Source organism: Spinacia oleracea, chromosome 2 (genome assembly GCF_020520425.1).
Source record: "Spinacia oleracea cultivar Varoflay chromosome 2, BTI_SOV_V1, whole genome shotgun sequence".
NCBI classification, from domain to species: domain Eukaryota; kingdom Viridiplantae; phylum Streptophyta; class Magnoliopsida; order Caryophyllales; family Amaranthaceae; genus Spinacia; species Spinacia oleracea.
In genome coordinates, this window is record NC_079488.1 from 101,570,922 (window position 1) to 101,582,836 (window position 11,915).

General features: G+C 33.5%; 1 long non-coding RNA gene across 1 annotated transcript; it reads left to right on the forward strand.

Moving 5' to 3' along the window:
- Positions 1-1,472: 1,472 nt before the first annotated feature.
- On the forward strand, positions 1,473-4,397 carry LOC130467137 (uncharacterized). Its single transcript, XR_008927297.1, has 2 exons — positions 1,473-1,630; positions 4,119-4,397. It is a non-coding gene; the product is annotated as an uncharacterized lncRNA (long non-coding RNA).
- The last annotated feature ends 7,518 nt before the right edge of the window (positions 4,398-11,915 follow it).

Genomic DNA, 11,915 nt, shown 5'->3' on the forward strand with positions numbered 1-11,915 from the left:
ACAATTAAGGTTATATATTTCGAGCGTTTATGGAAATTTGGGCCGGAAGCGATATGAATAGCTGCTACAGTACTATATACGAGTACTAACATGCTATATATATATATTTTTTTTAAAGGTAAGGAGAATAGTATATTAGGAGTTTCTTCGCGCGAGGGTTACTCCTTAGTAATCACTGCTTAAATAGAAAGTAACCGATGATTATTACAAGATTCAATACGCATAATGTTGCTAATTAAGTGGCCAACATTTGCGATCTATCTGCTGTTCGGTTAGCTTCTCGGTATATGTTAATTACTATCGTCATATTTAACATGATATTCATATAATCTACATTGAGTATCAATTGTGAGTTATGTTTAAGAAAAATATAATCGTATGGGTCTTGTTATAATTGGATTTATAATGTCAACTTTTTATAAATTTAACTCAACTTATTGGTAATTAAATATACAAAATATTAATATATTGTATATGCAAACATGATAAAAGAAACGTGTTAACCAGAATGGAGGAAGTATGTTATAAAAAGTTTAGGCCCCTTTCTATTCGGACTTATTTTTTTGAACTTATTATTTGAACTTATCTGAAAATAAATTATTTAGTCTGAAATAATCTTATTGTATGTAAAAACATCTGAAAAATAACTTTTTTTTTGAATCTATATCATCTGAACTTAACTAAACTTATTTGGACTTATCTGAACTTATCTAGACTTATTTGTAATCGAACTTATCTGGACGTATTTTGTTTGAATAAGTCAAAAAAAATGAACATAACAAATCCTTAGTACATGATTTTGAAGAATCCATAAAGATTTATTTCAATTCACTTGTACATAAGATGTATTGAACCTTGATTAAGAATCATGAAAGTCATCTTTCCTAAAAGAATTGAACATACGAATACGATCTTTGCTTAAGGGTCATGAAGGTTACCTAATTAGATGAAGTTCAGCTATTCTTATCACAAGGATTTGATGCTAAGTAGTTAAACCGTGTCTAATATAATACTCCCTCCGCCCCTTAATACTCGCACCGTTTTGACTGGATACGCTTGCCAATGCACTTCTTTGACCACTAATATCTTTAATTACATATTATAAAAACTTATAAAATATTAATATTTTGAAAATATGTATTAAGATGAAGCTAATAATATATTATATATTAATATTTGTTTTCATATACTATAAATAAAATAAGGTCAAAGTGAATTATGTGAATAGTACAAAAAGTCAAAACGGTACAAGTATTAAGGGACAGAGGGAGTACAGAGTATACACTTGGAAAAAAAAAAAAGTGGATTAGTGATATGACATGTGGTATGAGAATTAGTAAATACGAAGTATTAGACAATGGAATCGTTAAAGATTTCTTTCACATACGCAAAATTAATTGGTTCTATAATTAAGAATCATGGAAGATATCATCCATAGAAGTCCCTACAATTCATCTCTATATAAAGCTATTGTTAGAATTGAACTAAACTCAGAAACTAAAACAAAAAATAAATTGAAATACCAAGCATTCATATTTTTACTCAAATACTCAAATAGAAATGGCATCTTTGAAACTTCAATTTATTTGTGGTCTTTTGATCTCCGTCGCCTTCCTTGCTCAATCCAAAGGTACAAAGCTTAACACTCTCCTCCTTTTCCCTTTTCTTTTTAAAGAAAATACTCATCTTAAAGGTGGTTTTTATATGATTAAATTTATCCCCTATGCAATTATTTCCTTTAAAATTCATACTACAAAGAACATATATCTGAAAATAATTAATCACATCACTGTAATCCTTCTTGTTAGCTAAATAAGTAATTGGAACGACTTAACTGGATATTGCGTCATACGAACTGAACCGATTGTCGTGCCGTGGCCGTACCACTGCTCTAAAAGACAATTCCGCAATACCTCCGATGCAGTAGAACACTTGCGGTTGCCCTCCAGGGTTTACACGACACCGAGAATTATGTGCACTCACAATCCCCGATTGGAGACCAGAATATTTGCCCAGAAGGAGAGGAATTTGAGAGAGAGATTGATTGCAAGTTTCTGTATATTTTGTGGAAATAAACGATGAATTTATAGTGAGGCTTTTGGGAAACTGTAACAGCAAGAAACGGCTAGTGGAGAAGTTACGGGAGTAATGGGGAACTGCAACAGTCATAAAACGGCTAGTGGGGAGTAATGACGTGATTAATGGAGTAGCTGACTTAATCAAACCGCCCTTGACCAAAAAGAATAACCCGGCCCACAAGTACCAAGTACCAAGGCCCATGGCCCACGGCCCTCGCCCGAGCCCGGCCCGGCGCGCGTGTGTGTGTTGTGACCACCCATGCCACTCACATGCTTTCTTAAACAAATGTTTCCCTCAAACCCCCAAATATAAACATTGAATATGGTTTGTGTTTTTCCCATGTGGGACTTTTCATATTCCCACATTTTCCCACTCATTTTCTTTTGTATTGTCACTAGGATTTCCAACACTTTTATATATATATATATATATATATATATATATATATATATATATATATATATATATATATATATATATATATATATATATATATATATATATATATATATATATATATATATATATATAAAGTTGGTACATCTTAAAACAAAAACAAAGCAATGAAAGTTATTGAAATATTTTCACTGTTCTTATTTAAATGACACAATTATTACAAACTTTTCTATAAGGCGTTCTTAACAAAAGATCACCTTGGTGTCATACGGAGTATAAGTTAAGCAATGGAACCAATTAGTTAAGCACTTGAACTAATTAGTTAAGCATTGAAACCGATTAGTTAAGCAATTGAATCAATTAATTAAGCAATGTAACCAATTAGTTAAGAAATGGAACCAATTAGTTAAGCAACCAAAGTGGTCTTTCCGGTAAGGTGGTTTTACACAAAAGTTGCCGCACAATTATTTAGTCACGTTTATCAATGTACGATTTCAAACGTTAATACATTTAATTGTGAATAAGAAAAAATTATAAAAAGTTGATATTTAAATAATATTTATTGATACGAATCTTAAAAGACCTCAAACGACTATGTTTTTTTCTTAAGTATAAATTACAAAAGAAAGTCAAATGAGTTTGTGTGAATAGTGTCCAAAACTCGATTGTGTCTTGTAAATAAGAATGGAGGAATTATATATTTGTATTTACTCGAGTCTTATTATTAAGCGTTGAACAAAAAATATGTGAAAGAAATATAGAATACAAATACAATCCACTAATTCATGCATATACTCATTTCTGATTACATTAGGGCTCCGTTTGTAGGGCACAAAACGTTATCATTGTAAAATGATTTTCCATAGAAAATATTTTTCAAGGGAAAATACAATTCAAAACTAGTTTTTTTTTTTGTTTGGTACCTTAAAGGAAAATGGGAGAAGACGGTGAAGATTGAGGGGAAGAAAGGAGAGGGTGTAAGGACTAAGGAGGAAAGAAGGAAAAGTGGTTTCCCTCCCTTTCATAAGGAAAAGGGTTTTCCACCTTTGAGTGAGTCATGGAAACTTGTTTTCCATCCCTTACCCAACCAAACAACGTAAAATGGAAAATTCATTTTCCATGAAAACGTTTTACGTCCTACCAAACGGAGCCTAGATGTTCGAAGAAAATTGTACTTTAGTTATTGAAAGATATTTTAGTGTGGTGATAGAGATTATTAAATTGATCTTTTGTAAAAATAATAACAATCCATTAGTAATTGAAAGCAATTTTTTTTAAAATAATTCGATTTTATTATTAAGAAAGCGAGGGTAATTTTGTATTTTAACATGAATACCAACCTCCTAAAGAGTTAGCTTATAGAATAGAGATACGATTTAATATTACCAAAATGTTACCTTTTGTAATAACAACTAGTAGATAATTTTTACATAGGTTCAATAACTCAACCTTCATAAAGTAAAAGAAAAAGTGTTTAGTATATCATAAATCGATATATTTTTTTTTTTAAAGTGTGATTATTTACAAAATAGTAATAATAATAAAACTCATAGAAGTTTAAAACTAGTACCAAATGTATTTTTAAGCATTACATTATTTTAATTTATTTTTTACTATTTTATTTTATATGAGTTGATAAATAGGTGGTGCTGCTCAAGAGCTGAAATGCGCAATTGTAAGCCCATGTGAGACACAAGATGAGTGTGCCTCAAAATGCTCTAATATGGGATCGTATGCCCGCAGAGGTCGTTGTGCCCCCCAGCCTGATCATCCCGAGGCCCCTAAAGTGTGTCAATGTTGTATATGAAGTACCTTACGGTTATGATTTCGATTAATTGTTTTATCTAATACAGAGTGTTTTTTTTTTGACAAGTAATGCGCAATCTCGTATATTCTCATTAATTTTCAACGTATATATATTATATAGAAGGGCTAATTAGATAACTCCGTAAATCCTAGAATATTAAACTATTAACCTAATATACTATCGTATACTCTGTATACTCCGTATATACTATCGTAACATCCCCCTCAAGGTGGAACATGAAAATCTCGAATGTCCATCTTGTTAAAAAGAACTCAAGTTGCGCCTTCCCCAACGCTTTGGTGAAAATTTCTGTTAACTGAACCTTCGTTGATACATACGAAGTACAGATGATCCCCTCATTGATTGCATCGGGAATAAAATGACAATCCGACTCAATACACTTTGTTCACTCATGAAACATCGGATTATGTGCAATATGTAACGCAGACTGACTATCACAGAACATTTTCATACCTTGCTTGCGCGATACTCCCAAATCCCGTAGTAGTTGCTTCAACCACTTTAATTCACACGTCAATGCGACCATCGAACGATATTTTGCCTTTGCAGACGAACGGGAGACAATGTGTTGTTTCTTAATCCTCTAAGACACAGGTGACAGACCAAGTAACACAAACCAACCAGTCAACGAACGTCGCTTCAACGGACAACTTGCCCAATCTTAATTACACCAACCTTCTAATTCCAATGCACTGTCGAAACGAAGAAGTATCCCTTGACCCGGACACTTTTTCAAATATTGTGCGACTCTAGCTCACAGCCTCTTCCCGATGTTCCTCTTTCGGTTTCTACATAAATTGTGACAGAATATGTACGGGGTATGCCAAATATGGCCTCGTAACGGCTAAGTAGATCAAACGACCAATCAAGCGTCGATACTTTCTCCATCTTCCAACTCCAGTCCTTATGCCAAGGCCAGTTTATGATTTCGCTCCATCGGAAAATCGGCAGACTTCGTACCTAACATTCCAGTTTCTGAAATAATATCCAGAGCGTATTTCCTCTGATAGACATAAAATTCATGACTACTACGAGCCACCTCAAACCCTAGAAAATATTTCAGAGCCCCCAGATTTGTCATCTAAAGCATTCATTCAAATATGCCTTAAAACTCTCCAATGCAAATGTATTATTTCAGGCAATAATCATGTCATCAACATAAATGAGCACACTCAATTGTAACGTGCCGTTGAAAATGTTTAACAAAGAACAATCATAATATTATTCCTTAAAGCCGTATGACTTTAGGGCCGTAGATAACTTCTCAAACCAACATCGAGGAGCGTATTTCAAGCCATACAACAACTTTCTCATTCTGCAAACTTTATTTGAGTTATTCTTTTGGAATCCTGGAGGTATCTTCATGTAAATTTCTTCCTCTAAATCTCCATGCAAGAAAGCATTATGAACTTCCATTTGGTGAGCCTCCCAATTCTGCTGCAACTGCTAAGCCATTTTTTCCACTAGAGCGAATGTCTCTTTGTAGTCCAGCCCTTCCTCTTGATGGTTCCGCAGACAGAATAACCTTGCTTTTAAACGAAGCAAGTTCCCATCTTCATCACGCTTTTCAATGTACACCCACTTGCTTCCAAATGTTTTCTTTCCTGCTGGCAGATTTTCCAAAGTCCAAGTTCCCTGTTCCTCAAGAGCATCAATCTCTACAGCCATTGCTTTTCGCTACCCCTCATGTTTCATATCCTGTTGAAAAGATTTAGGTGCCTTTTCTTCCTACAATCCTGCAATAAAATTTCCGTGTTTTGACGAAAAAGGTTCATAATTAACAAAATATGTGATAGGATAAGGAGTACCCGAGGAGGAGGATGTCGAGGATGGACTATCAGAAGTACTATATTTTTTTCGTATCGTATGCATCACAACAAATTCTCTCAATTTTATATTCGAGAATTTTGCTTCCCTCTCCCAAACTCCAGTTCTTCCTCCCTCATCCCCATACTCCTTGCCTGTTGCTCACTCACACCCTCAATATCATGCTTCTCAACCAGTCGTTGTTGTCCACACTGATCTACGCAACACATAACCCCTGCCTCAGTGCACACTGTTGTTCCCTCATTATGCGCCTCAAGCAGCGCCTCTTGCAATGCCTCGCTCGTCTCACCCTGCGCCTCTTGCAGTTCCCCAAACGCCTCGCCCCGCACTTCTTGCAGCGCCTCGCTTGCCTCGCTTGCCTCGGCACAACCCCTGCACTCATTGCGCCAGCGGTACCTGTACATGCAGCAGGTACAAGCAGTACCCCTGCTCCTGCATTATGACCTCCAGACCCTCCAAACTCCTGTAAAACATCTAAACCCCAATGATCAAAATCATTCTCACCCATACACCCATTTGTCGTCGCGTCATGACTAGTAGGCAATGGTAACGACTCACTCGAGGCATCCATAAATGGAAACACTCGTTCATAAATTTTCACATCATGAGAAACAAAGAGCTCACGTGTTTCTAAAGCGTACAATTGCCACCCTTTTTGTCCAAATGGGTAACCAAGAAACACACATTTCCTACTTCGTGATTCAAACTTGTCCCCCTTACTCTGTTGATTATACGCATAACACAAACAACCAGACAAACGAATAGGCACATACGATGACACTTTACCAAAAAGCATCTCATAAGGTGTTTTATTATTAGAATTGGTGTAGATGTAAAGTTAATCAAATAACACGCGGCAAGAACACATTCTCCCAAAATTTCTTAGGAAAATTTCCTTGAAATCGTAAATTAAAGTTCTCCCCACATTCATAATATGTTGATGTTTCCTCTCCATTCTACCATTTTGTTGAGGTGTCCCAACATATGACGCTTCAAATAACATCCCATGCTTAAAAAATAAACACCTTGCAAACAATTCAATTCTGTACCATTGTCACTCCGAACAACCTTGACGACTTGATTGAATTGACATTTGATCATTGCGACAAAAATTAAGAAACATCAACTCAACTTCTGTTTTATTTCGAATTAAATAAATCCAAACACCTCTAGAAAAATCATAAAAAAATGTTAAAAAATATTTCGCTCCATAAGACGAAGGTGTCTTGTAGGGACCCCACAAATCAACATGAATTAATTCAAACGTTCGACTAGCATGACTGTCACTGATGGGAAAACTTTCTGTACATTGCTTTGCACGCGGACATACATCGCAAATTTCATTATTCTTCCTATTGATATTACTCATAGGAGGGAGCAATTGCAATATTTTCCTCGACAGATGTCCCATAACTAAGTTAATCTAATGTTTGAGAATTCACCTTTCAAAATTTTCGCCGTTGAAGACCTGCAACCTTTTCACCTTGTGAGACCTACTATTCATTTTTCACCCAAATTTAACTAAAGCATCGAATTTTTTCCCCTTTAGTTAAACGTTTAGGTCTTGAGTTAAATATCCACATGACTTATATATAGTTATTGGTGTGGTTTTCGAATGTACCTAACAACCAATGAAAAGAAGGGAGGTTTTGATTATTCGCTAAATTATTTATTTAATTTTCTAAATGACATGAATTTGATTATTAAGCAATTTATTTTAAGAATTATTAGCTAAAGAAGTGTGCGATGTTCATTAATTTTCAGTCTGATTGTTATTTATCTAAAAGTTTATTTACGAAATTACCATTATCCCTCCTCATGAGTAAGTCATCCTCTTCCATAATCTTTCTTGTCTCACAATATTAATTGGAGTATATCTCATCAAATTTATGAATATGTTGGTTTGCCTAGTTTCCGTTTGGCAGCATATTTGTGAAATGGTGTATTCTTTGTTCAATTGAATTTTGGTATATTTTGACCGATTACTTGAATATTTGTGTGTTATATTTGTTTTTTCGGATTTTTCATGAAATGCCCCTGAGGTTTGCCTTAATGCACCAAATACCCCCAAACTTTCCAGAATGCACCAAATACCCTTGAGGTTTTAAAAAATAACACAAAATGCCCTTAATGAGCATTTTCCGTCAATTCCGTTAAGTCCCCGTTAGTATGAATTTACTTGTTTGCCCTTACTCACCATTTTCTCTACTAATCCTAATATTAATACTTAATTAAAATAATTAAACCCCTAAAAAACTAATTAACTATTATCTAAAAAAATTAAGCCCCTAAAATAATCTAATTAGCTATTAAAAAAACAAAAAAAATTGACCCCAAAATGTGAATCTGCTATTCTGCTTGCTTGCTTCTTCATTTGTCTTCATCTTCACCTTTGTAATTTTGATACGACATCTTCATCATCATCATCTTCTTTCTCATCTCAAACCACCATGGAAGCAATGACCATCACCATCCTATCCCTAATTATCCGTCTCTCCTCCAATTCGCAAAACCCGCCCCTTTTTCTTTCTCACTCTCGCCCAATTTCTCTCCCCTGTTCTTCACCATCACCATCATCATCACAAAACCCAACCATCAAAACCAAACAAAATCAGCCATTATATATAAGCACCCGGAAAAATTATTCACGAAATCTTCAATAAAACATACCCCATCTCCAACCTACACGGGCGACGACGGTGGTGGAGCCTGCAATGTGATTGGGGGAGACTACCATGACTGCTCACAATGAACTCTTCCTCTTATTTTCTTCCAAACCCAAAAAATCAACCCAAAATATCGACCCAAAAAATCACCCAAAATTGAGAAATATTATCTACAAAAATCGAAGAGAAACACCCCTTAATTTGCAGATGATTCACAACAAAAAAAACACTCATAATTAGCAGAAAATTCGCAACCAAAAAACCCTTAATTCGCAACCATGGAGGAGGAGAGAGAAAACCCATTTTTTTTTAATTTTTTGTTCGAATTTAAGGATCCATGGAAAGAAGGGGAAGGAAGCAGAATAAAGGAAAAGGGAAAAAAAAAAGAAAAAAAAATAAGGAAAAAAAATTTGATTTGCAGACTCCCCGAGATTTTGGGAAGGAGAAGGAGAAAGAACAAAGGAACATGAAAGAGAAAAGAGAAAGAAAAACAGAAAAATTTTAAAAATTTAATGTTAACGGAGACTTAAATGAATTGACGGAAAATGCTCATTAAGGGTACTTTGTGTTATTTTTTAAAACCTCAAGGGTATTTGGTGCATTCTGGAAAGTTTAGGGGTATTTGGTGCATTAACGCAAACCTCAGGGGCATTTCATGAAAAATCCGTTGTTTTTTATAATTGTGGGTGTAAATTAAAGTTTTGATTTCATAAATTTGAGTACTGATGATTTTAGATCAATGCACATTACATGAATCACACTTCTCCCGCATATTTCTGGCCAAGAAAATAGTTTTATTTAGACGTTCAGCAAGAAGATGTTGACACACGAGGAAAAATAGACGGAGGTATTGTGGCCGGCCAAAAGAAAGTTGGTATGGTATATGGCGTTACAGTGGCTGATGTACCTTATCTTTTAAAGGGGTACCGACTACTCATATAATCGACATGAAGTTTTTAATGCTTGTCTACAACCTTCTATCTCAACATCGGGTGAACAATTGGATAATGACGAACAGTAGAGAGTGTGTGTGTCCAGATTAGATCAAAAGTATCATATCCTTTCTGCAGCTATGACTGAAATATTAAGCTTAGCTTATTTTTTGATTGTGATCATAGGAAATGTCAAGATTAGATCAAAAGTATCATCGAATGTTGATATGTTAGTTGTAATTCTTTGTTACAAAAACAATAAAAAATTTTGTTCACTCTAGTGAATCCAAGATATCTCAAAAGGACCATATGGTAGGGTATTGTTGATCTGTAAGTTGTAATTCATTGTTAGAGAAAAACCGAAAGAATTTTGTTTATTTAAGTGTATTTAGAGAGAGTAAATCAAAAGCATGCATAACAGCGTGTTGATTTATAAGTTGTAATTTTTTGTTACACAAACCTCAAAAGAAATTTGTTCATTGTTTATTATTTAACACACTGATATTACTAAATATGTTTACGAGTATTGTTAATTACTCGTAAACAGTAATTTATAAATAAATATGAGGTGAGACTTTATTTGGTTTTGCTCACACTTTTATTTAGTTTTTAATGATTTGTATTTTGATTAATAATGTCATGTTAGCATGAAAAATTTCTTGATCGTTGGATTAATCTAGCATCCTTAAATGTAATCAAATCAACCTCTAGTGCATTTACTTTTCTCTTCGACCGATCATTGTGTATCTCTTGTTTCTCCTGCATAAATTTATAAGATACGAATAATTAATGTGTCGTGGTAACAATAAAAAAATTATGATTTATAACATACAATTTGTTTGAATATTATTGCTCTTTGACTTTTGAGGTTGTTGGTTCTATAATTGTGGTTTTAATTAAAAATGTATTCAAATAAAATTTGTTAAATATTAAGGGCATCACTCCCAGAAAATTATTGCAATAATAAGAGGAGAGACGAGAATCATTCATGAAACTATACTTTTTTCTAAACATGTTCAATTTTCTTCTAATAAATTAGTCATTTATGGGTATGGAGGTATTGACGTATAATAATACTACCACAATTATTTTTTACTGTTGTATTTTTTAAAAAGGTCAGTAGGCAGGTTAAGTGTTATAGGAATTTTTTTATATAAATACTATGTAAAACTTATTACCTTAGATTCTTGCTATAACTTCTTTTTTTGTTATATTTATATTAACCGATAATATAGAAGATTAGAAGGAAAATTAATAATTATTTTTCAGAAAATATTAAGATTTATAAGTTTCTTTAATAAAAAATATAAAATAAAAAATCCAAGGATACACCCAGAGATGACACGCCGAGCTTGACCTTGAAGTTTTAATGGAGCCTACCAGAGGAGAAAAAATGAGTATTTTTGAGGAGAGAGAATGATTATATAATAAAGGGGAGAGAAACAAAGTTAAAATACCTAACGAATTCAACACACACATGTCAACTTTCAGAAATTTGAATAAAGAGTTTAGTTAAATTCGTGAAAAACTTGGTTAATATTAGTTTGGAGTTGTGGCTTTAATGGAGTCCGTTTAAGAAGAAGAAAAAAAATTAAAACGTAACATTTAATTTGTAGAACATAAGGTATGTTCTCACATAGGGAAGTGTTCTCATATAAGATAGGTGTTCTCACAAGAGCATTCCCCTATATATAGATGCACGCGATACTTGCGAAAATAAATATGAAGCAAATTTGTGTAATTAATATATATAATTGGTAATAAAAAGGACATTAGAGGTTTATAAGGGGGACATCAAACGGTCAAAGACGTCATGAGTTTTGAAATGGACCGTGAAAATGAAATTAAACACTACGGAGTATAACATATTAAAAAAAAATATTATCCATAGAATTATGTGTTTCGTGTTTTCTTTGTTCTCATTTTAACTGTGATACTTCGTATATAATGCTTATCTGTTAGTGGTATTGCACCTCTATTTTGCTCTTCTTATGCAAATGTAATGCAAAATCAAAATCAAATCATCAATTAATAAATTAAAAATTAAAAACACTTCATGATTCTTTTGCCTTAATTGGAAGGAATTTCTAAAGAGAAAAATAACTAATTTAAGTAATACGTAGTACTTCGTATGTGACAACCCGTCTATTAATCGTTGAAAAATAAATAACAATTCTGGACACACTT